This window comes from Siniperca chuatsi, linkage group LG3, assembly GCF_020085105.1.
Source record: "Siniperca chuatsi isolate FFG_IHB_CAS linkage group LG3, ASM2008510v1, whole genome shotgun sequence".
Classification (NCBI taxonomy): Eukaryota; Metazoa; Chordata; class Actinopteri; order Centrarchiformes; family Sinipercidae; genus Siniperca; species Siniperca chuatsi.
Window position 1 is genome coordinate 22666960 of NC_058044.1, and position 27294 is coordinate 22694253.

Genomic DNA, 27294 nt, shown 5'->3' on the forward strand with positions numbered 1-27294 from the left:
TGCTTCTTCAAAGATGCTTCCTTTTGGAGGGTAAAAGCTTGGCTTTATTGCTGACTGGCACAGAAAAAAAGCAGACAATAATTATAGGAAGCAAAAATACATGCAACTGTCCAAAGTCGGCAGAAGAAGCAAGTGAGCCAGCTGAGTCTAAATCAATTCAGAATCAATTATTCAAGCTAAGAGAGGGGGATTATGGGGAGACACACTGGCCAAGCTTCTCTATACCCAGCTGTCAATCACTAAGTGGCAGGGATTCCCTGCTTACTCTGCTTATTTGTGCGGTGAGTGTGGTTTTATGTTTGTCAAACTACGTCTAGGACGAGAGGAACACTCCCTCGTCAGGGCTGAAAGCAGTGAATCTCCCACACTGGAAACCATTTGGCTGTGGTGTGTTGAAGCTGCACTGGAATAAACGGCATCCTCAGTGTTGTCGGGAATAATTTGTAGTTAGTTGCAGCTAATGGCTCATATTTCCAGAAAAATCTCAAACCTGCATAGTCCTGCATTGTCTTATGACCTTATAAACCTTACTTATTGATGGTAAGATGCTTCATATAAAAACACCTCACACATGCATTTATTAAACAGCACATTAAACACAAGAACCAGCACCTCAGCCACTCTTACGGTCTCCCTCCAGCTCTGTCAGACAGTGCATACCTGTCCCAGAATAAACCTCGCCCTCTGGCCTCTCACAGCATAGCTGGCGCTGGATGCCTGGTCTAACATTAGCACATATTTGAGTGAAATGTGCAGGGCCCAGCAGTCTCCATGGGTTAAAAAGGGATGCACATCTAGATTATTTATGAGTGAGATTACTAGTTGTAACTTTCTACAATACCTCCTTTAAGAAGAAGAGGGAGGAAGATGGAGCAGTGCAGTTTGCAAATATCAGATGGTGTATGCATACTATACGTTAATAAGCACTCACAGGTAGGTAATTATATAGTTCAAGTAGAGCAGGATGAGCTCTAAAGTCAGTATAAAGTTGTAAATCTATGCTGGTTGGGAATTCTGTGTGTGTACATATGATCTGTGCATACCATAGTAAGATTCGTACATTATTAATCATCAAATTGCAAAGTGCTTGTCTGTCAGTATCCTTCCATTAATAGATCCGGACATAACACTGCTCAACTCAGCGCTGCAGACTCAACAACTGGACAGCGAAGTGTGTCCACATGTATGTGTATGATCCTGCTGCTGTACTTCATTGACACAACCTGCTGCTGAAGGTCCCAACAGCAGCAGATCGGACTTGAAACTGAAACCTCTAGCTTTGAGACTACGTCCACGCTAAGGCGGATAAATATGTCCCCCTGAGGACAGAATGGTTGCAGCATGTTAAACCTCTGAGCAGCTGTATTGTGTGATCAGCTATATTAGCATTCAAGTAAGTGATCTCAGAGCAGCCGACTGTGTCTGAGGAGGCATCATTTCCCCCATCAACAGTGTTTTTAGATGTAGATCTATTCTGGAAAGAGTTTTTGTCCCTGATAATTTGGGCCATGTTCATTTTGACATTGTATCAATTTTAATTTGCCATTTGTCGAGTCTACAGCCACCACATGACAAATATGTAGCTATTCCTAATCAAAAACAATTAAGTACACAGCCTGGAGAGTTAGAAAAAGCTATACCCACAGAACTGCGGCATCAACAAGAAAAAAACAACAATACAATAGTTGTCTTTTTTTTTTATTTGTCAGTGTATGTACTCTTCTGAAAGAGAACAAAATGTGCCTAAAAATCAGATCAAGTGGGTAAAAAAATAATTTCTCTGCCCAGATTCCAACTCTATGTATGCAGAGTCAATAAACCCTTTCTACTCCCAGCAAACACGAGAGGATAGCAAAGCAACGTAACTGCTGACGCAAGTTCAAATCCCCTGAAAACCCCAGAGGAAGTGCTAGGATTCACCTGAAGTGGCTTGCAGTGGCCTATTACCCTGCGTCCAGCATTGGAAATAAAGCATGCAGAATGACGTTGACGCAGGAGGGCCAATATCACAGTGACTAAAGAAATAAGAGCCATATGTTGTCAAACTGTAGAGATAAAGCAGAAAGGATATGTGGCATCCACAGTGGAGAGTATGGTGCGTGTGTCTGACTTAGTAATAAAGTTCCTATATAGCAACAAACAGCATGGGCTGATACTAAGACCTGTAATGGTTTCAGAGAAAACAGTGGAACTGTATGTATGTATGTATTATTTATGTATAATTTATAAAACTCCTTCAAGATTCTATAAGGTTTCTTATTTCATAGCCCTAGATGTTGACAAAATATGACATTTAATAAGTAATTCATGGGTATATGTCATACGTTAGAATACCTAAACCTGACAAACGCACTCGGCTTTGTTAATCATCCAGATTTAATTTTATTTATTTATTCACAGAATTCGGTCGACTCGAGTCCTGAGGCGACCTCCCCTCCCAGTGTGGGGTGTGGAGACTCTTGGCCTATTTGCAGTGGGGAGGGGGGTTTGTCTTTAATTCCCCATGTTGATTGTAACACCATGTGACAGAGGTAAACATGATGTTTCAGCTAATGAGCCCATGTCCAGCACAAGGTCAGGAGGTACTCATTAAGGTAAAAATGCACACTGTGACAGGGACTTAAACTTCACCATGGGATAGTTAGAACATGTTTGCAGGGTTAACTTGTCTTCATTTTAAATTGAGTGATCCAATTCTTAAACAGCGATGAAGGCATGTTGTTTAAAACTGACCTTACAGGTTGAACACCTATTACTCCTTTGCAAAGAAAAAAAATACTCATGTTGGCGGCTTAAAAATAGTGATGTCAGGTTTAGCAAAAGCATAAAAGTCATCTACCTACAACAGGCCGTAAAAACCTGAAAATTCAAACTAATCTCCCAGTGCGGAGCTGTTAAGACATGAAGAAAATCTCGCACATATCAGAGGGGGCTGCAAGAGTCCCCCGTCGACAGGAGGCCTGGGCTTTAAGTCTGCCTGGCTCCAGTGGAGACAGCGAGGGAAAGATCCAGACAAACACAGCTCGCTGCCAAGCATCGTTACTTACAACACCCACTCCACTCCAGAGCACTTTTCCACTGCTTGTTGCCAGATTCAGTAATGATGATATTAGATAAAAACAACCTCCTTTGAAAAATAAAAAATAAAAATCTCTCCTGCAGAGCAAATTATATTAATTTGGGATGAGCTGTTGGAAAGAAAAGAGTTTGGACATTTTCAGAGTGCTTTTATGCTTTAGGACAGAATGACTGAAGAGTGTAAATATTTTTGAATCATTGTATGGGTCCATTGTGAATAATGATGTGTAATGGTGGCTGTCAGTACCCTCTAAATTTTGGGGGTTTTGGATGTGCAGCTAGTAAAATAAAGCAGAATGATGTTTTGATGGCACACTTTCATGACAGCTACAGTATAATGAAATTCTCTATAATATATCTGGGCCCTCTAAAGAGAGCGTCTCCACAATGGAGGTAGCAAATAATTTGTAGTGTTTGTACCTGCTTGTGTTTCAGGTGTGTGAGATTTCCCATTTAGGACAAAGAATAGAAGAAAGATTAAGATAATTACATGAAAAGATCATGAAAACTCATTTTAGTGCACGAAAATGTGACTGAAGTAAACTAGCTTTAATTGCCTGATGCAGGGCACAAGCAGCCCATGGGCCAATCAGGAACAAGATGTGTCTCCTTCTTTCTTTTACCACAAATATAATGCCCGTAAAACACTTTACTTTAAGACAAACCAGTGCAGAGATAGGAGATGTAGAAGTGAATTTTAAGAGATCCTAAGGCACGGCTCGCCCCATTACAAGTGTTACCAAAAACCTAGTGAGATAAGATAAAGCGAAGAGGCCCACAATACAAATGTATTTACATAATGTACACTGATAAAACCAATGTTGCTAATGCTAATGCTTCTGCCCACAGAGGCAATGACACTCATCTAACATTATAAAGAAAGATACCAACAAACAACAAAATGAACCTTGGAATGGAAGGCTCAACACTACTCAACACACAAAAAAACAAGTATTTTAGGGTGGACTTTTCCTTTAAGAGTGACCTGACCACTGTCAGGTCATGTCAGACTTCAGTCGCAGAGTGCTGAGCTGTAACACTCCCGTCTCCTTGTCCTCCCTTTACTGCAAGTCCATTTTCTCCACTAGAGTCATGAGGAGGCTCTAATGAATCAGCCTATTGAGCCTGGCAGAACTGTGCACAGGCTTTGACACTGCCAAAGTGTGTGTGTGTGTGTGTGTTGCGACGCAACTTTCCCAGCCTCCCAGAACACAAAGCTGTCGTTTGTGGCCTCTCAGCACTACAAAAACCCCAAAGGCCACCAGAGCTGAAAGTGAATGCGTGTGAGTAAGTGTGTCTTTGATTGTATGTCTATATGGTTGTATATATATATATGTGTGTGTCATGTGTGTTTGACTAAATACGTATGTATGTTTATGAGAAAAAGAATCAGCTGCAGCTTTTTCCATTTTTTTTAACATGTATGTGGTCAAGATGTGGCTACATACACCCAGTCTGCATTTCACTGGGATGTGCCTAATGATTACAAGACACCATCATGTGGCCCAGAACCAGAGTCAAACACAAACTCAACCACCAAACCATGGCATGCAGACAGACAGCCATAAAGCTAAAGGCCACTGCAACAAGACAAGAACTCTTCCTTATATCTTAACACAACTACAAACAGAGGCCAACAAATCATATCAAATATAGCTGTAAAACACAAACCAAATACAGTACGTGCGCAATCAGGCATAGACACAAACACAGAGGGTCACCAAGGAGACAGCTGTTATTTATCAGGGAAACACCCATTCTGATTAAAATTAAAACAGTTTATAACTACAAATCAGTATATGTCAGTCCTTGGAAAGAGCCTTTTTGATTAATATCAATGCACATGGTGAAATCTGTGGGAGTGTGTATGTGTGTGTGTGTGTGTGTGTGTCCCTCCAGGCCTACAGAGAGAGCAGTCGAGTGTGAACTTGACCTTTTCCAGATTCATCTAACCATGCTGTCATCTTTCTTATAGTGACTGAACCAAACTATACAAAACAAAAATATTAAGTTAAATGGTGGCATTAGTTTTACTCATTTAAATTTGAATACCTTATTCAATAAATCTAACACAATGTACAAGATTAACAAGAATAAACTTGTAATAAGCCAAACCCCTCTTATGCTGGAGGGCTGGGTTGAACATCATTATACATATTATCCATGTCAGATGTGCCCAGCCTTTTATGATTTACACCAAAGACTCCTTGAAAGTCCAAGAACTGCATGACTTTTATTGTTTTCACCCTCTATAAAATCCATCCCTTTGGCTGGATGCCTACAGTCTACAGTTTATGTTTCTGTATTGTGGCATGTACCCACCAACAGCTGCCCATCTCTGCAGTAAAAATGTGTATAATTCAAAACCTCCTTTGTTGTGCAGATTCACCCATAGACTCTAAACCAAAGCCAGCTTAGCATGTGTGTTGGCTTGTCTTTGACTGAGTAAGTGAGTGAGAGGCAAAGACATGTCTGACTCAGTCTATATGAGGGAAAGAGAAAAAGAGATAGACAGTATGTGTGCACAGATGCTCAAACTGTCTTTAAATGCACTAGAAAGCATAATGTTTGCACTTAAAATTATAGTTTGAAGCCACACGGTCCAAAAAAATCATGATTAAGTTTCAAATTGCAGTGCATTGTCAATGAAGAAAGTACCTGATCCCTAAGAAAGGCTCAAGTAAGTATGAGGCATTGGCCGGCCATTCTCTATCTGGACACTAAACAAGTTTTAAATAAACTGGAGTATCAGTTTTGTCTGCATGTATCCTTTCCATCTAATTGTCATGTACCAAACTACAAATGATATAACTGAAAATCTATTGATATGTTGGTATACTTTCTGTATCAGCTTATACTGGCTTTAAATAGTATTAAGCCATTATAACTGCCTGTATTTCGCCAGTTGTGGAATTTGTATGCAGTGTTTTCTTTCTCAGTATGTTACATAACAGCTGTCAAATTAGCAAAGTATAAAAACATAATGGCCTTCCCTTAAGAACAACATACCTATAGAGAGGTATGTCTGAAAAGCGTCACCTGTTTTGCACGTATATTAAGAAAAATGCAGATTATCAGTATCAGTTGATAAGTGGAAAAATATCATCATCTCACAAACCATACCCGTGACTGAAAATCAAGGTACTTTCAACTAGCAAAGGAATTTCCAACATCACAGATCCCTGATGAATTTACCAAACAGTTATGTGGGCAGCCGGCATGTGTGGTTTGGACCAGACGGGAGATAAGAGCAGCTGTGATGCCATCCAGATGAGTGGAGAGGAGACAGCAAGCAGCCAGCATCAGTGCCAAGTAATACCAGCATCTCAGGTCACTGATTAACTTCACCAAGTAGTTATCTGTGTGGCAGGAAGTCTGGAAGTTTGAAAATCCAGTCTTTTGACTGGAAGGTAGCAGGTTTGAATCTAATACATTTTCTGAGGTGCCCTCAGGTAAATGACAACTGCTCAAAAGACGGTGATGTATATACAATGGGTTCATTTTGACAAAGGGGTTAACATGTATAATATAATCAAAGTATGCCATGCTTTGTATTAATATGAGCCTGTTCACTGACGTGCTTTCTTATGCCCCCCTCATTTTCTTGCTGCCACTATTGCTTCCAAACAAAAGAATAACAAAAGGCAATTTATTATGAACTTTTGCTTCACAAAATAAGAGCAGGCAGATCCCAACAAGCCACTGAACTCATATTCCTTCTGTAAAAACTCACTATACTGTAAATGACATTACAACCAGGTGCATGACATCAACAGGGTGAGGCCAGGATCGGGCTGCATGCTGAGGCATTTAACAAAGTCAGAAGATGTGGAGACTTTAAATGGGGGAGGAGGGAGATGCTGACGTCTCTTTACTGCCCTGCTGAGTAGAGGACAGCTCGTCTTACTGAAGGAAATGTAAAAGAGAAGAGAGAAGGAGAGAAGGGGAGAGGGAAGCCGGAGGATAACAGATGACAAACAGCCACAGACAGGAGCATGCACTGGAAGTAGAAGGATAGAAAAACAAGAGTAGAGACTGAGAAAAGAGAAAAGAAAAAGACCAACCAAGGACATACAGAGAAAGAAAATGACCACTGGAAAGTTTTGACCTTAGCTTCCCAACTCCTGTAAACGGTTTAGCAGTCATGTGGTTTTATATCTCTTTTCTGTTCCTCTGTATTTTTTGCTTGGCCGTCAACTTGTCTTTTAAACCTTCCTTGTTGTGCAGACACCCTCTAAACCCTCAGGAATGCCTGGTCTTTTTTTTTCTTCCTACCCCTGGTTGTGTCTTTGTTACCTGGTTACATGGACACCTTGATTACGTTATGTGATGCCAAGTGTTTCGCTCTTTCACTATCAACCTCTCTCAAAGGCATTAGTCACATAAGACTGGTTTACATGAATAGTTAGCAAGAGAGACAGAAAGGGCTTGTGATATTTTTTGAGACATATTACTTAAAGCCGCAATAATTAATATTTTTATATTAAGAATGGATGAAATGACTATGTGTAATATGAAAGGGGTTACTCGTAATGACAAACCCACAGATAATCACAGATCAGCTATAAGGAGCATGTTTTGGTTTTATGGCCCACAACTATTTCACCGCTCTCATTGGGGTCTCATTGGGGTCGTTTTAAAAAAACCTACAATAAACCCACTGTAAACCTCTTCAACACCAAACGGCAGACATACAAAGTTAGCATCTAGCTGGTGAACATAGTGGAGCATTTAGCAGATAAAGAGCTAAGCTAAAAGATAGTGATTATTGGACTTACATTCGCTAGCTGGACACTAACACGACTCAAAGAATGCTAATGTTGCTCTGCTTGTTGTGTAAATAAGCAATTGTTTGCCAATACGTTCGCCACATCAACTTTATATGTCAATGTTTTTATTACAGCTCGTTGTGCTGCCCCAAAATGGCCAAAAAATCAGTTATTGCAGCTTTAAAGAATGAGAAAAGGAAGAAGGATTGACTTAACTCTCATCACACTACCACTAAGTTTCATTATTACTAGACAATGTAGACATGTCAAAAGGCCATCATGCTTAATTCAATTAAATATGTGTGTATTACTTCTGAACTCCGCTTTCAGTGCAGGATAAACCAAATCACAGAAAGCACTATGAAACTCATTAAGGGATTACATCAACAGCTGTTAATCCACTTTCTATTGTGGTGTAATTTATAAATGGAGCATTAGGATCTTAGCCAGATGGCTTAGTTGTCCTTTGCACTCTAAATGGCAAACATGTCCAAACACAAAGCTCTCAGCTCCAGTGGGAATCCTGTGGCAGAGTCCTTGTTGATAATTACACTGAATCAACTTGTCGGCGAGAACAGACACTTTTTAAAACAAGATTAGATTCAGTTATAAAATCTGAACACACTCATTGAGTCAATTTGAGATATGCTACCAACACAAACAATAACTTGTAACTCTTACAATAAAAAAACACAGCAGAACATGTTTAGGTTTGGATAAGAACAGGTAGAAGAAGTGCATAACAGTATATGGGGGCAAGTGCTTAATGGAGCCAATGAGAAAATGTTTAGAAATCTTCATACTACTTTCCTCTGTGATTCCTGCCGAGAACAGTGTGTCTTTTGTACTCGATGTCTGAGAGAAAGAGGCATTTTATGATGTGATGTGTTCACCTTTGTTTAGCTTGTATTTAATTGAACTACCATACGTTTGAAAAAAATATTGATAAAAAGATACATATTGCCCAGCTTCATTTCAGCCTCTACAAGGCTGCTGCTGCTAACTGCCTCTGTGTCCTGGTGAAATGTACACGTGTATGTGTATCGGAAAGACAGGCAAAGTAGCAAATTCCCAATCATGCTGTGTGTAATACCATTCAACATACCGGTCTAAATATAAAGCACAGTATTATCAGCCAGCACGAGTTGCAGCAGTAATCAGAGATACACACCAATAGTGTCTTGAATACAACTAAAGCCCTCGGCAGCAAATCTAGCGAGGGTTCAAATGGTCCCATGCAGGCATAAAGTACCCAAATATGAGGACAACAGTCGCCTAGCTCGGTCTGCAGCAGTACTCCGTAAGGTATTTGACACATTATGAGACACGTCAGCAAGCAGAGCTGCATTGGTTTTTTTCCCCCTGACCTCGCCAGCCCTGGACCTGGGAGACATGCCAAACTGGGAGTGAGGGGGTGAGAGAGATGCTCTAAAGTATCTGACAGAGAGAGAGGGAGAGTGGGAGGGTAAGATAAGACTGAGACAGTTGAGACTGAGAGACAAGACAGACAACATAGTCATTTTAAATGGCCTAAATTACAGTTCCAAAGCAAAACGCTGCAAACACAGATGAAGATCCTTTTACTTGTCAGCTGAAGATGAATCAGACTGTGGCTAGGGGATGAGAGCAAACGAGAACTCCCTGGATTCACTGAGACGAGAACATACCAGGTCCAAAGCTATGCAAGTTAACAATTATGGATGGGGCAACCTTACTTAGCCAGTCACATAGTGCAAACTGCTTCTCTGTGCCCGCTTTCTTGAGAAGTTCATTCTCTTCAAGAAAACAAAGGTCCACATGGCTTTCCAGGTTATGATGTTCATGTTTGAACATCATGTTTGAATTAGAGAATCTGCATAGAAGCAGCAAAATTGGTAACATGTTTCCGGTATCATAAAAACACATACTTGAGGCAGGCACTTCTATATAAAAGATAATGATATTGGATTCAAATGTGTCCTTGGCCTTGGACATAAAATATCTGTACCACAAAGTACTTCTGTTACACCTATGTGCATATATGTCTGTTGAAGTTGTACAGTAATTTGTAGTGCATCAGAAATCTGCTTTGTGTATGCCTTTTTTCTGTCTTAATATATACATAATGTATATATTGCCAATAACAAGTAGCTCTACACTAAAATATTGAACCAATCAAAAGTTGTCTTGCACACGAGAATCTATTTGTTTGCATCCAAAGCATTTTTGAAGTTTGCTTAAAATGTGCTTGACAGTTGAAGAGAATATACTGACAGAGTATACTGACTACAGAGAGACACAGGAAAAACAGGACAGACAAGACAGGTAGAGACAGTCAAGCACTGAGGGGCATTAGGGAGGTAAAGAAGGAAGAAATCAGAACCTCAGAAAGAGAATAAGGACGCCAACAAAGTGAATGAATATTAAATACAAAACAGCCCTATGATGTCCCTCAGAGTAAGGTAGCAGGTACAGCTGCAACAAATGATATTATCTTAGTAGAGTCTGAGATATGAATTTGTCTAAAGAGTGGAACGTTCTCAAAAAATGGAAATGAAGCATGGCAGCTGTGGCCTGTGTAGCCATGTGCGGCAAAAGCTATTTAATTCTCAAATCCTAAAAGCTTGACAGTGAAATGAACAGGTGTTCTCCTACTATAGAGCTGGAATAGTTGACTAATAGCAATGTTGAATAGGTTAGAAGGCTTTGAGGATGTTGGAATGAAAGATTGACAAATGAAAGTGCTGCAGAAGAAATGTGAAGTATTTAGAAGCTTTACTTAAGCCACCAAAAGTGGAAGTAAAGTGTACTTAAACAGCCCAACCTCTGCAATACTGTAATGGCTACAGCTGCCACTGCAATCAGAAAGTGTTGTAGTGTAGTGGCACTTGACATGCTTTGTCTTCAATAGGCAATTCTGTAGCAGTATTATAAACTAGCACATGCACAGACTCTTCATGTTTGTTGTGCGTAAAAAACTGTCTAAATCCCCCAAAATGCCATAATTAAATGGTAGTTCCATCAAATTCACATCCATTCTGCACTTGGTAAATAAAGTGGTTCACATTCTTATTCTTGCTCTTTCCATGAGCTACTGACAGGTGGCACAAATTCAAAATAAATGAGTGCCAGAAAGTTTTGACAATCTCAAAAAATTACTTGAATGGCGCCACCCATGAGGTACACCACGCAGGTTAGGAAAAAATTAATTATTTGACAAGACTCAATGAGCAAGCCAAGATATGAAAGGGATTAATGATTGTTAAAAGTCTTCATGCGACAAGCAAGATCCTGATTAGTTGTCCTTACCACAAGTGGGCAAAGGCGTGAGGGAGAAATACATACATACACACACACACACACACATATATATATATATATATACACACACACACACACACATATATATATATACACACACACACATATATACAGTATATATACATACATATACACATATATCCCTCACTGGTGTCTGCCTGCTCGGCCATCCTTAATGACTTTCAGCCTGTGTCTCTGTCCATATTTATGACACAATCTCTCACACAAAGTCCACCACCTGCCCCCTGGACATTGTTCCTACATACTTTTTAAAGGAAGTATTGGACACTGTAGGTCCCACAATTGCCCTTATTATAAATAGCAGTCCTGCAAATGGAAATTGTGTACACACAGCTTCTGTCTCATTTAGACAATAATAACATCATGGAGAAATTCCAATCAGGCTTCAGGGCTTGTCACAGCACAGAATCTGCCCTTCTCAAAGTCTCAAATGCCCTACTGTTGTCTTTAGACTGTGGTAAATGTGCCATTTTAATTCTTTTAGACCTCAGCATGGCTTTTGACACAGTTGATCATTGTATTTTATTAAAGTGTCTTAAGGACAAGGTTGTCATTCAGGGTACTGCCCTCAAGTGGTTTGCCTCCTATAACTGACAGGACTTTCTTTTTTAAGATTGGCAGCCTCTCCTCCCCTGCTGCCCCTCACTTGTGGGGTACCTCAAGGTTCCATTTTAGGGCCTATTTTATTTGCTCTGTATATGCTCCCTTTAGGCTCTATCTTCTGCAAGCACAATGTCTCCTTTCACTGTTACGCTGATGACACGCAAATATAACTTCCATTGAATCCGGGGGGTTTCAACTCCATCACATCCAACCTTAACTGCCTCCAGGATGTGAAAAGCTGGATGGCAAAAAACATGCCTTCAGTTAAATGATAACAAGACAGAACTTTTTCGTTGCCTCAACTCCACAGGGAGTATAGCTAGCCACTTAGGGGCATTGACATCCTACATTCATGCCCATGCCAGGAATCGTGGTATCATCTTTGACTCTGCACTGAAATTTGACAAACAGATCAACTCTGTGGTGAAAGGTTGCTACTTGCCTCATGCCTTTGCGGTGGCAGCTCCAAAGCATTGGAATAGCCTTCTGCTCACGATCAAATGTTCACCCTCCATTGACACTTTTAAGACAAATCTCAAGATCTACATGTGTTTAATGGCCTTTGGATGCTCATAGTGATTTAGGTATTTTATAATACTTTAGATTTTATAAATTGATCTTTAAGCTTTATTATGTTTCACATTTGTGCATATATTTTGATACTGCCTTGTATTCTATCATTGCTATTTATTATCATTTGTGTGCCTTATCACTTTCAGTGTAAGTGCTTGTGTGCCTTTTTACTACTGATGTCATTCTACTCGCTAGTGTTGTGTTGTGCCATTGACTTTAATTTGTACAGTACCTTGGTCAACTCCGTTGTTTTTAAATGTGCTATATAAATACATTTTATATACATATACAAATACATACATTCATAGAAAGAAACAAAGAAAGAAAGAGAGGGGGGGGGGGGCTGTCACTATTTCCTTTACAGTACAACTTCCAACACAGTAAAATGTCTGGCCAGAAGCAGTTTGTGAGCTCACCACTGACCAAAGCCATGTCATTTATTCAAGACTCTCCAAAAAGGGCTCACTATTACACTCCATTTACCTTCTGTGTCCTTGAGAAAACCAAAGAGGAGGGCGGAGGCGTTTGGGCGACAGACCAAAACTTCAGTCAACACTACATTTCAGACTTTTTTTCTATTTTCAACTGTGAGTGTAATGGTGTAGAATAATACTCAAAACAGTGCTGTGCTGTTGATGCAATCAACAGGTGTTTAGGAAGTTTGAGCAGGAGCTGAAATGGTTCGTGTTGATGGAGAAATTCTTACCTCTCAAGGGACTGCTGGAGTTAACGTCGCCAACTAGGACAAAAACAGACACAAACACATTATTACTTTCTGCATCCAAGTCTTCGGGGGGCTGTTACAGCTATCTGCTAAAACTTTGAGCCATATTATGTGTCTGAGGTAAAGAAATCTTTCACAGTTAGAAGCACACACATTCATTTGCTTTAAATATTATTTACTCATTGTTTGTTTTTTGAAGTCTGTAATGCCAGGATTCAAAGACACAAATTAGCCAGGAATGAGTGAAATAAAAACCTGAAATTAAAAAGACAGCTCCCACAAAAAAGTCTACTTCACAGCCTGAAGCCTGAAACCTTTTTATTATCCTTGAAAACTCTGTATGCTCTATAATTCAGCATATTTGACACACTTAAATAGATACACATCAAAAAGAAGATATTCAACATTACCAAACACCTGAAATCTTTCTTTTCCACCAGGTGATAGACATGGACTTATGTTATACATCCCCTGCATGCCTTAGGTGTCTTTTTATGCAAACAGGCCAAATTACAAACCAGCTGCCCTACTATTTTGAGATACAGCAGACTAACTAACCAACTTGTTTACAAAGGAAATGTTAAATGCCCTTCTTCCCCTCTTACAGCATGAATCATTTCCAGGAGGAAAGACTGTAGAGATTATTGGACATGTCGTCCAAGTGTTCATTATGTGCTACCTACGGTCTCTATACTACAGGAACCTCTACCATCTCTGGATATAGCTCCATGTACGTGTCTTTGTACTAGTGAATTCTCACGTGAGGGTATAGGCCTCAATGTGTGTGTTCTCGGTCACGGTGGTCAGCAGTTTCCACTATGGAGAGTGGGCTGTGCCTCCGTACTGTACTGGCGGCTACACCGAGCGGCAGGCGGCCTGAGGGACTTGGTCTGCCCTTGATAGTCATCTATGTCATCTGCACAAACACCAACTGTGTCAACACCAGGGAGCACAGCTCACCGTAGGAGAACACGAGAGCTATTGATAGCATGTGAGATGTGTTATTGTTGAGGGTGCTGCGCCTGCATTCCATTATAATCATAATTGGCTACTGGGAATTTTAGGATTGGCCCAAAATAACACATAAAAAAATATTCCACATCTATGTATAAAAGAATTACGGAACAATGTGTTGAGAGAACAATCTGCGCAACCATGAATGATAAAGTGATTAACCTTGTATGAATCCACAGGACGCACATTTGTTTGTATTTCACAAAACAACTAAAAGCTGAATCCTGCATGAGTTTGTGCAGTCAAAATTATGTAACTGCGGGCACAATGAGTAAAAGTGTTGGTTGCTTCTGGGAGTTGTGGGAGAGGTTGTAGAACACCTGAAATGTGAAAAGCCCCAGATGGCACAGCAGTTGTGGAAACACACTTCTGTCCAGCTTGGCTGAATGAATAGGAATTGAAACCACCTGTTGAATCTGGTGGGGATGTTTTTAATGTTAGTGGAGGTGGAAAAATGAATTTTCCTTCACTTCTCAGGCGTGGAATGACAATGAGGAGTGTGAGAAGCATGAAGCTCGCTGACAGCAAGTCTGCATTCTTTCATAGCTCAGATCTATCTAGCCATATAAAAAGCATGCCAGCAGATCACTCAGCTTATTGGTGGATGCCTGACAGTGTCAACATAGAGATGGACTACAGAGTCTACTCATATCTCTGCTTGGGTATCTATGCACCCACAGCCTACTTAGACCTAGTTTCTTGTAACCGGATATATCAAGAATGTGCCTAGATCAAGTTGAGATGGACTGCAGTTCACACCTGGCATCAGCATCAGAGTCTCAATTTCAGATGTGTCTCGACTGACCACTTGTGGGGCGGCTGTGGCTCAGGAGGTAGAGCAGGTCGTCCACAAATTACAGGGTTGACGGTTTGATCCCTGGCTCCTCTTGTCCACATGTCGAAGTGTCCTTGAGGAAGACAAATGCTCCCGATGCTTAGGCCAGTGCCTTGCCTTGTGTGTGTGAATGGGCAGATGAGTGGCAAAACTTCAAGTCCTCAGTGATTCCTGGTTTTGGTGCTTCGTCCTCACTCTCTTGGTCAGGAGAAGACAGTATAAACAGACCAGCTAAAAGGAGTAACTAGTGCTGCAACAAGGACATGACTCCTTACCAGCTTCCCACCCTCCACCATCACTACCAATAGTTTTTGATGAAGCCAAGCGAGAAGGCGCTGCTGCCAGGGATTCATTTTGGGTCTCAGCAGCAGTGGGCAAGGGCTTTTTCCCCTGCACCAGCTAATCTGCTACAAATTTGTACCAGAAAATTCGTATCAGAAATTTGTACTAGAAATTACTTTGAACATTTAAAGTGAATCATAAGGTAAGTACCTGCTCTCATGAGGGTCCATGATGTGTTATGGTACAAAGATGAAATACATCTTAAAAGGGTACTTTTAAGTACAAAAATTTACTCTGCTGTACCTATGTAACTCTATTTATACATGTAATCTATGTGGAATGTAGTTAAAAATGCTGATTGAACAGTTGCCATGCAGAACCATGCTGTTCGAAGTCCTCCACCATTCATAGATCCTGGGGTCAACCACCACTTTAAAGTAACATGGGTGTTCTCACCCTTAACAGTCTTTGCTTCAAACTCTAACCATGAAACTATTGGGAACCACAGCTAGGGCATGGTCATTACCTATAACCCAGACATAATGACCGGGTCCACACTGTCAGCAGCATTAATACCCTGTACCAGAGCAATTGGAACAACCAGAATGAATTCCGCCTCAAGTCATTAACTAAGTCGGGCACTGCACTTGACACACTAATTATTTTTTCTTTGGGCAAGATGCAGAGAGACAAGAAAAACCAGCACAGTTACATAACAACTTTTTCTGCTGACCGCTGTGGTGGCCTCAGTGATTTGGTGGATGTGACGGTCCAGCCACACAGCATGGCCCCCTTCCGCCTCATTATATAAAATCCAGACAATAAAAGTGTTGTTTTTAACTAATTATTGGTTTAGCCACATTAGGGTAGGTGAGGTCACTTACTAATAGACACAAAGCACCTCCAGGCCTTCAAAAAGTGGCTTGAGGTGTGACCTAAGCTCTAAGGGACACTTGATCCAAAAAAAAGCCCAGGGATGAGATGAGAGTCGACTTTGCTTTCTGTCTTGTTAGTTTTGCCACAGTTACACAACAATCCCAACATCTCATTAATCTGATTCTGTCAGATGAGTTTAGAGAGACGGCATGAGAGCTGCAGTGTCCAGTCTGTTCAGCCCTGTCATTCTCTGATGGCGTGGTGGTTGGAGACTCTGTTAATTCAGAGGTATGTGGGAAATGACAGGTGATCCTATCACTGCTATTGAGCTGATTTGTGTAACTTGTGACTTTGAAATTTAATGAGGATAAGTGAGTGAGATGAGGAGACAGCCAGAGGAAAGGCAAAGATAGCGAGGCTGAGCTAACATCAGATCAGAGGTCAAATTCTGAACTGAGAGGCAAAACAATTTAGCTGAGCCTAAAGCAAAAGCAGGCGTGTGTTTGTTTATCTTCACATCAGTCGCGGAACAGATGGCAGATAAGACAGTCTGTCAGGACTTGTTCATTCAGCAGGAAACATCAGCAGATGACATTTTGTAAAATGTTGTTCAAGTGTGAAAATTAACCCATTTATCAAAATATTCACACATGGACATGACAACAGTCCACCATGATAGCTTAATAAGTCAACAGCTGCACACAGGTGATGGCAAGCTTGCTTTTAATTATTTCCAAATACCTTTGGTTCAATTTGATTCAATTACAGTATGTTAAAGCAAGACTAAACTAAAATAGTTACTGAAAGGCTGTGTTGTGTTTGCTAGCACAGAAAAATCAATAAAAAGTCCCTGTTCATGTAACGTTACTACGGCGTCTTCTACTATTCACAGCAGTTGGTCCAGAGCAGCTAACTACGAAGAGAAAACGCGATCAATCATATGATTACTCTACCTGCGGTTCCAGCTCCATAGCTCCAAAAGGTATTTGGGAGGCCTCCTGTTAGGCTATTTTAATTAACTTTAGCCTGATTCGTAGCTGCTAACTAGATAACCTTAGCTCTTCAGTCTCTAGCAACTCTGCTGTGAAGAGTGCAAGACACCGTAGCATAGGGGAAAGGCTCACTTTCACAGTAACACCGCTGGTTACACACAAGGCCACCAAGGGAAGGCATGGCCAGGAACACACAGGTGCATTTAGACTGTGGGTGTGCTAACCAGAGGTGGAAGAAGTATTCAGGTCCATTACTTGCAAAGCAAAAGTACTAATACCAACCCCACTACAAGTAAAAGTTCTGCATTCTAAACCTTACTAAAGGTAAAAGTATGTAAGTATTACAGCAAAATATACTTAGCCTACTCATTGCGCAGTAAATTATATAAATTATAGTATTATATATATATATATATATATATATGATGTTTCTGGATTAATATTACTGCTGCATTAATGTGTATGTTGCATTTTACTGCTGTAGATGTTTAAGGTATATACTGTTGGGTAGTTTAATCTACAGCAATGCATCATATTCTACATATAACTGCCGTACATATTTCTTTCAATTAATATGTTCTATAATTTCCATACATATTATTTCTGTCGTTTTAATGTTTTTGTTATGTTTGTTTAAATTAATTTATGCATATTGAGTGCTTATGTTAAGTAGGAACTAAAGTACATATGCGTTATACACAGACATTTTGAAAGATGCAACAGGAAAATCACGGACCTTTGGTGAGAAGTTAATATCTCTGCATGTGAATTTAAGTTGTAAAGAAGTTGCAAAGAAGAAAAGATGTTTTTCATTTTTGTATTTTGATCGGGGTATTTCAAGAACTCATTCCCTCTTGGTTATATGCAGCCAGCGAGGTATGTAAAGTATGTTTGTGTATTTGTATAGGGTTTTTTGCAATATATGTGAATGTGTTTATGTTTTACATTGTCATACTGTAGTTTGACGGTGGATTTCATTGACGGTGAACGTGATAGCGGAGAAAAGAATGAGAAAGGCAATAAATCCATCAGTATCCAGAACCATGGCGTCGTTTATTTCCCGGAGGGAGTGATACTACAAGATTGTTATATGGTTGCACTATTTGAGAATTTATAGTATGTTATTTTAGAGAAAGTGTGTATTTCGACATATATATTGTATATCGCGGCATAGCCTAAAAATATCGAGAGGTCATTTATAAGCTATATCACCAATGTGGGGGATGTGTGTGTGTGTGTGTGTGTGAGACATGCCAGCCTTTCTCCAAGTAAACCAGTTCAAATTTGAGCAGATACTGCATTTAATTTGCATTCACTCTTAATTATCTCTTTCAGAGATGAGACTTTGATCCGTAGCCCATTTTTAATAATATTCAAAAGTGGATATGAATTGGATGTTACCTAGCTGCCTGGCTGAAGAGCAGAATTTTCACCTGATAGCAGCAGTTTTTCAGATGGTGTGATTCTGTCTGTGCTACTGTCCACTCCGAAAGCCCCCTAATCTGACTACTGTTGACTCTGCTTTATTGGGATGTGTGTGTGTGTGTGTGTGTGTGTGTGTGTGTGTGTGTGTGTGTGTGTGTGTACTTGTGTGCCTGCAGAAACTATTGTGTATTGCCTGCAAAATCTGCATATTGACAGTCCATGCACAGGTGATGGAAGCCCCAGGTGTAAGGAATTTGTGGGATCTTGTCTTGCAGTAATTTCACTGGAGAGAAGAGCAATACCAAGACAGGCAGGTCACTAATACTAAGGGAAGATAAACACGTCTGCTCATGTCTGGAGCACTGCACACAAGCACACACACACATGCACACAATATGCATGTGCAAACATGCAGATGCCTTAACAGTGCACGTGTAAATATCAAATTTGAGCTCTGGCATACATATGGTGGACGTGTACAATATAATCCATTTCATTGCTCTGCAAAAAAAAACACAACTGTATCTTTGTGACACAATACTGAGGTAATTTGTGAGGCAATAGCAGTGTTGTTTCATTAACATGTCCCTTAACATGTCCTCTTCACCTCTAATCCCTAACACAAAAAATAGCAGTGTTCACTTCATACTGCTGACAATCTCATTTTACAAGGGGAACCCCACCATTAAACAAATACAAAGCCATTTATAGTACTGCAGCCCCTATCCAGATATTTTTCCACTGAATAACAGTTAACACAGCCTTGAAGAGTTTGTCTTGTGGGTGGAAACTGCCATATTAAGGTACGTAAACCAAAAGTAAAGGTCAAGCGTAAATATTGCAAATGTAGAAACCTTTAATAACAATCCTACAGTTTCCTGAGCTCATTCATTTGAAAATTACCAAACAAGATTTTACTTTTTTTGGTGGTAGGGATACCTTACTGGTAACATTAGGATTGCAGGGTCTTTATGAGACACACACATGCATCAATACACACTCACAAACAGAGACCCCAGCCCAGCAGGAACCTCTCCATCCCAGACCAACTACATGATAATCCAATTTGGATGATTACACGAGAAACAACTTGTTTGGAGAAAAACAACACCACTATTGTGGGTAGCATGACGATACTTTAACCAACGGATCACGAGGTAGACCCCTGACTAAGTTTTTTTCATCAGTTTAAATGGGTCTGGAAAACTGCATCAGTTAAATAATTAATATGAAATTGTAAATGCACACTGAAAGGTATTTGTGAGATAAAGGAAACTCATTACAGATTACATCGATTATATCCTGTACGATGTTAAATGTTGTCTATTGTTCTGATAAGATGACGCAGATGTCTCCTGCTCCTCTTCTCAGGTTGATCTGTGTTCAGTCCTGGCAGCCCGCCACTCTCTACAAGGCTTTTCTTAACAGATCACCCAGACAGCTGTATTAACAGGAAGAGAGCCTCACTGAAGGATGAGTTCAGACAGAGTACATGACATGACTATCCTGGAAACAGCCCCATTAAACACTCAGTTTTGTATTAATTTGTTTTATTAATAATAACAACTTGAAAATGTGATACACTATTAATCCAAGGAGGCAAACACTCCTCTTCAGGGAGGTCAGGGTTAGTGTTCAGCCATACAGCAGCGCCTCTGGAGCTGATACAGATTCAGCACCTTGCTGAAAGGTACTTCAGCTGGTCAGTGCTTGATGATGTGACATGAATCATGTAGTTTAAGGATGCAACAGCCCACCATGCTACCAAAAATTGTTGGAAAGAACAATAATTTGTATTACTCAGACAAGTTTTGTAACTGTTACTGCGACTACTGATTGTTGTATATAAAGCCAATAATTTAAGATGTGTCAGAGAAATGGTTACTAAGTTACCATGTGATGTGTTCAGTCACATTACTTAACAGATGGTTTGTTTTTTGCTGGCAGCTAGCCAAGCAGCTACCATAGCTGAAGAAACTGCTTTAGAAAGTAAGGTCACACTGTAGCTGGTAATGTGGCTTTTGGACATTCCAAGCAACCGAATAAGTCCAATGTTAGTTTTAGTCAACCTGATGTGTCTTTAGACATAGACCGCTGGTATCCAATCCATAAACTGGCAAGTTTAAGCAGAATTTGGTGCCTGTGAACTTGAACAGAGGAAACCTGCTGCCAGTCCCAGGAATCATGAAATGTAAATTCATCATATGAATGAAGATCAATATGACTGAAAACCACACAAACAAGTAATAGGACTGGATTCAAGCTATGGTAAGTAATCGTCTGTGGCTGTAATAGCCAGGCATATCTGTGCAATCTTATTTTCCTAACCTTCACATCATCTCTAAAAGTTCACCCAAACATAACCCATGTTTAAAACTAACAATCGCCAACCACAATTGTAACTCTAGCACTAAACCTTACTTCTAGCCTAGCAATAACCTAGAATCAACCTTGTCCACAAAAGGATCAAATATGGCCTTACTCAATTTATGGCCTCTCAAAGGAATAGTTCGACATTTTGTGAAATACCAAGCCAAGGGGACAGTTAGCTTAGCATAAATACTGGAAACAGGGGAAAAGGTAACAAAAACACAGCAGAGAAATAGTTGCAGTCTAGTAGAACCACAACTTGTTTTTATCAAGCGGCAACCTCCGGGGCTGAAAAATGAAGCCAACATAGAAGTTCCAAAAACTGCAGTTCTTTGAATGGCTACTTGAAGCTGGCTCCAAAAGCAAGTCAATCCCCATAGTGCCCCCACAGTTCACAGCAGAAATAAACATGTTTACAGTCTAGTACAAAAAACAGTTTTGGTCTCTATAGCTAATTTCCACCTTCATGACAACTGTGAGGAGGGTGAAGTTTTTTATAACTCACCTGTTTAAATTAAAGTTATGCATAATTAAGGATGTGGCCGCTTTGAGTGACAGGTGGGTGCCCTTTCAGGTGGCTTGCTGCTAGGTAGTTCAGCAACCATGCCTCAGCTCCACCGCTTTGCTCATTTTTGGATTAGCCAGAGTCAGGGTCTGTCAAGATAGGCAGCCGCCCCCTTTGAGCTTCACAATGGCGCTTCAAAAACCTATGCATGACGTCACGCACACTAGATCCATGTTTTATACAGTCTATGGTTTTTACACTTTGGGTTTTGTACACAAACCACATATAACATGTTAATAAGTGAGCTTTAGAGGTGCTGGCAGGAGGATTTATTTACATTTGGACAGAGCCAGGGTAGCTGTTTCCAGTACTTATGCTAAGCTAAGCTAACCTAACCGGTTGGCTTAACCTTCATATTTATCAGACAGGTATGAGAGTGGTATCAGTCTTCTCACTCTCAAAAAGAAAGCAAATATGCGTATTTCCCAAAATATCCAACTATTCTTTACTGATAACCAAGCACCCTGAAAGACTAATATTAATGCACACACACAACATAGGCCTGTGAAGTTTAGATGTAGTTGTGATTTCCATTTACGGCTGGTTATGAAATCCTACATTTATCACTCTAATGCACATCTATTAGTCTAGACCAGCTTATGCTCCCACTGCAGTTATGCTACATTTCTAGCTCTACCAATGAAAATAACACCAGTATAACTCAGAGTTTACATTGCAGCACAGTGTTAAAAAGATAGCTATGTTCCCAATAAATTAAAGAAAGACTCAACAAAATGTGTGTGATTTATTGGTAAAGTGTCATCACAATCACTAAGCCAACTTCTTATGAAAGATCCTTCTCTTTAGTTCATGCTGGGAACATTTTGGACTTGAAAAACCTGTAACACACACTAACACACAAACACACACACCACAAGCCTATTTGTCATCTTTTCCCCTTATTGTTGTGTCCCAGAGGCCATGAAACACATTTTTCCGGAACAGAACAACACCAGAATCGGGCTCAAACTGATGACATCATCTTTAGGACACACCACCACCCCAAGTCCCTTTGACCACAAGATGGATGACATCACTCGTCCAAGTTATCCACAACAATTGCTCTCGAAACTGTAACTGGCCCATTAAGGGCACAGAAACATGGTATGAGGGGATATCACATGGCCTTGTGCTACATGTTGTGTTTGTCTGACTTCCCACCCGAAGTGTATCACTGACCGTCCTGGAAGGACAGAACAAAAGATGGATCCTATCTAGTGATTTCCTATGCTGAGGTAAAGGAAATACAGCCTTCCCATACCTCCCATCCTGCGACAAGAGTCCAAGACATGTGACACGACACCACACACATCTGACAGGGTATCTCTCCCTGACTCCGACCAGATACATCCTCAGTGGAAACTCTGTGAGTTTGTGTGAGTGTGTGGGCAGTGATCCATCAGGAGGAGGAACTGATAAGGCGGAAAGTCTATTTGTCATCAGAATCTGTTTTTAAATGCTTAAAGGAAAAACAGATCTAAAATAAAATTTACTTTGGGGACTTCCTTTCAAAATAAAACTTTTTTCTGTCTCATTACATATTTGTGCTGTACAAGAAATAGGCAATTTCTATTATGATTTATTTTTTTTACAGTGGGATAGATCATGTTTTTTATTGCATTAATGGACAATAAACTGGACTGGGCTAAGAACACTCAAGCCCTCTATAGGAAGGGCCAGAGCCGTCTCTATTTTCTGAGGAGGCTGAGGTCCTTCAACATCTGCTGGACAATGCTGAAGATGTTTTCTGAGTCTGTGGTGGCCAGTGCTATCCTGTATGCTGTTGCATGCTGGGGCAGCAGGCTGAGGGTAGCGGACGCTAACAGACTCAACAAACTGATCCGTAAGGCCAGTGACATTGTGGGGGTGGAGCTGGACTCTCTGGCGCTGGTGTCAGAGAGGAGGATGCTGGCCAAACTACACGCCATCTTGGACAGTGTCTCCCACCCGCTCCATGACGTGCTGGTCAAACAAAGGAGTACCTCAGCGGAAGACTCATCCCCCCAAAATGCACCATAGAGCGCCACAGGAAGTCATTCCTGCATGTGGTCATCAAACTCTTTCACTCCTCCCTCTAAGTGTCGGGGAAACTGGCACTGATATTACTCAACTGGACATTGGATCATTAACATTACTGCGTATTGTGCAATATTCTCAATATTCTCTTACTCCTGTGCAATTTACTCTGTTCTCAGTTTAATTATTCCATGTTTGTTGATATTATTTAAACTATATTACTGCTGTGCAATATCCACCGCCTAATAAGCTGGTTAAATCTGCTACACTCAACTGACTGTACACATGATGGCACTACTATTACTTATATTATTACATTGTACTGTACACTTACTTAGCTTTATACTTCATACCCACTTGTACTTATTTTGATTAGGTGTATTATTATCATATTTCGATTTGCTTGCAGACTTAATTATTATTATGTCTATTTCTATTCTATTAGTACTTTTTCTCCTGTTTGACATGATAGTGAGCAGCTGCAACAAAGAGCTTCCCCTCGGGGATCAATAAAGTATTTCTGATTCTGATTCTGATCCATGTCTGTCAAATGTCAGAGCACATATTTGTTCTAATGTGTGTATGACAGATATAGCACATTATCATCTAAAATTTTCTGTTTTGATAAACAGAAGGTGTTCCAGAGTGGTGTTGTCATCATTTAGTTAATCACAGAAAAGTAATGGCGGTTTGATAATTTTATTCCAGTGTAATGAAAATTGGACTACAAATTTTTTATATCTACTCGTCTACCTGGCAATTAAAGTTGACATTTCAGATATCTAAAATTTGCTGAATTTCTGTTTTCAGACCATTTGAATGGACTGACAAATGCAAAATTCTGTTTTTCCTCACAGTATTTAATTATGTCAGGGTGGATCTTTCCTTTAAAGGACGGGCTGTGTTGCCATCTGAATGCACAGGATGTAATGCAACATTGAGTAACTGAAACTGGTAACAGATAGGGAACACTGGGTGTGACAGGGTGCAGTCTATCAGATGATCAGATTGTTCATTTCTGCTCAGGTTCTCTGTAATGACTGAGAAGATAATATAAAGACTGAGCCGGAGAAGATGAGTGACGGCCGGTGGGAGCAGAGACAGATGGCTTGGTGCAGTACCTGCACTGCAACACAACACACAGATACATACATTTGTATGCTTTATGTCATTTCAGAGTTTTTTTCATCCTTTTGACAGTAGATTCTGGAGAAATGATGAATTAAAAGTGAAACTCATATAAACCTTAGTTTTACGATACAAACAAACAAAAGCACCAGCAGATTCTCTAATTGGAAGAAGAGATAGATTTACACTGTACAAAAAAAGGGCAGAGAATTCAAACAAATCTAAAGGGAGAACTTGGTTGCACATCAAAATAATAACACTCCAAACACAAAAACACAAACAAACGCACACCGCAGACACACACAAACTCACAGACTGCTCGGTGATGCCAAAGGGGGCTACTGAACAGAATGCAGCATGCGTCACTAATGACATGCATTGGCCCTCCAGCAGAGGAGAAGCACAGCAACGTCAACAACACCACAGTGTGAAGACAAACTGTTCCTGTACGTACAGTGGACTGACTTGTCTTGCAGAATCATTGACCTAACGGTGAGAACACAGGCTGAGGTGAGGCCACAGCTTTAGATATTACCTCAAAGCACAGTGGACAGAAGACACACTAAAAGGCTCTGAGGTTGAGCTTTTATTCACAATAAGGATCAGATTAGTGATGAAGTACAGCAGATGTACTTCTTATGGTGTAGTAATATGTGCTCATGGGTGCTGCGGGCAGGGAAAAGATGATAATGATTCAGCACAGCCCAGAACTGGAGGGAGTCCCCTAAAGTCTGTGTTAATTTAGCATTTTAATGGTCTTCCATTTTGTTGATGGTTTTAATGGTATCTTCAGGTACCTGAGCCTCACGCTTTGTCGGGGAAGCTGAAGCTACTTGTCAACCTGCAGGTAGACTCAAGTTTATGAGCTTATGATGTCTTGTCCTTGTAATTTTTATCACATCAAGTCACAGCAGAATGCATTTGCTGGCCTGGACACAAAAATGTGCTCATGCTGCGACAGTGACTGACAGTCAATCAGTCAGTACCATTATGATAATTAGACCTATACACACATATGGGGCAAGTGGTAATACCCTGGAGTACACACATCTACATCACTGCAGCAATGTTTGCAGTAGGTCAGTCAGCAAAAACAAGATTTTTAGCTGGTTCTAAGTTGCTCTTTAAAAATGACTATTTACATAAAGGAGGTAATCCCAAATATCTACAGTCCCATTGAAATGTCAGATGTAACTATATAAAGTACAGTACTCTGAAAACGTATGTGTCACTTTAAAACATGTGTCTGTCTTCTTTGATACAGAACACAATAGTGTTGCTTTTAATTTTACATTTCAACAAAACATATGTTGTAACTGACACAGCTTCTTTAGAAATGGAATACCCAGGCAATTTTGAATGTATCCACTGATACAGTACTGATATTAACCAACAATATTCGAAACAAACACACTATGACCAATGGTGTATACTTGGATGCATGGTGTCCTGAGTGGTGTTTTTTTCCATGTATGCAAGAATGAGAGGTCATATTGGCCACAGTATTATTGAGTGTGTGGTATCTCAGCTGTCATCAAAATCAAAACAACAGTAGCCACTCTGACTGTCTGCCATGTAAATGTCACAGCACTGTTTTGTAAGATGACATTTGGCTTCATGTCACGTCTTATCCTACAAATAGAGCACACTAAATCAATTAAAACCATGTCCAAAGACAACAAATAACTGCCAAAACACAACACTAAGACCACACTGGGCAGTGCTGACACAGCATTTTAGTTCAGTGGCAGCGAAGATGAGAATCATCATTTAGTACACAAGCTGACCCAGTTAGAGATGAGACAACAGGACCGCACAGTACATACCCACACCAACAGGATTCAGCAGCCAGCTAAGCTCAGTGCTGCCAACAATGATTTGTCACTGGGTGTGTGATGTGACAATACCATGGTGTGTGTGTGTGTGTGTGTGTGTGTGTGTGTCCACAAACAGGAACCAAGGAATGGGTGTGCCTGCTAAAACAGTGGCAGATGATGTGGTAAATCTAGATGTTTGGTCAGAGAGGCAATAAAGCATGTATCCTGGACACATGAGGCCAACAAGAGTTCATATATGCACACACACACACACACACACACACACACACACACACACATTCAACCGTGGTGTTCTGTCGGGAGATGCAGTGACTTAAAAGAAAAAGTATAAATAATATGTAATTTGTTAAGCTTTGAGTAAATGAAAAAGGCAGCTAGGCTAATTTATGCAGTATAAAATGCCACAGACGTAAGCTAATAATGATGACTAGCAAACCAGTCGACCCAGGGGAGGGAAACACTGTACTCTGTTTCTACAGTGTTCAGACCATAGACTCAGAGATAATAAAACAGTTGCGTTGACGCTGAAAACTTTATTTCCACACAGAAAATTAATCAGGAATCAATAAGGGAATCGATAAAGAATCAGATCGATAAGCAGAAGTGATAATGGCATTGGTATCAATAAAATCTATCAATTTCCATCCCTAGTGGCAACCAATTTTTAACATAAAAAATAGGGACAGGAAACAGCAAAACGTGCACCCCAAAATGAATACATTTTTAATATTTGTTGTTTTAGTGAAACATTGCTGTTACAGTTGGAACCAGAATCAGACAACACTGCACATGCTTTGGTGAGTTTTAGAGACAATGGTGAAGCAAATTAAGTTGTTTGACTGTGGGGTGAAAAGTTCGACTAACCCGTCAACATCACAAACAAGT

At 40.2% G+C, this 27294-nt stretch overlaps 1 protein-coding gene and 1 long non-coding RNA gene across 3 annotated transcripts in view; one reads left to right on the forward strand and one right to left on the reverse strand.

The window, feature by feature from the left end:
- add3a (adducin 3 (gamma) a) overlaps window positions 1-27294 on the reverse strand; it is a 115305-nt gene that overhangs the window by 80573 nt on the left and 7438 nt on the right. For both annotated transcript variants that reach the window (XM_044188904.1, XM_044188909.1), the window contains exon 2: window positions 13051-13083. The gene's annotated coding sequence lies outside the window, so the exon portion shown is untranslated. The remainder of the gene's footprint in view (window positions 1-13050; window positions 13084-27294) is intronic.
- LOC122872865 lies at window positions 17665-18108 on the forward strand. Its single transcript, XR_006377320.1, has 2 exons — window positions 17665-17943; window positions 18028-18108. It is a non-coding gene; the product is annotated as an uncharacterized LOC122872865 (long non-coding RNA).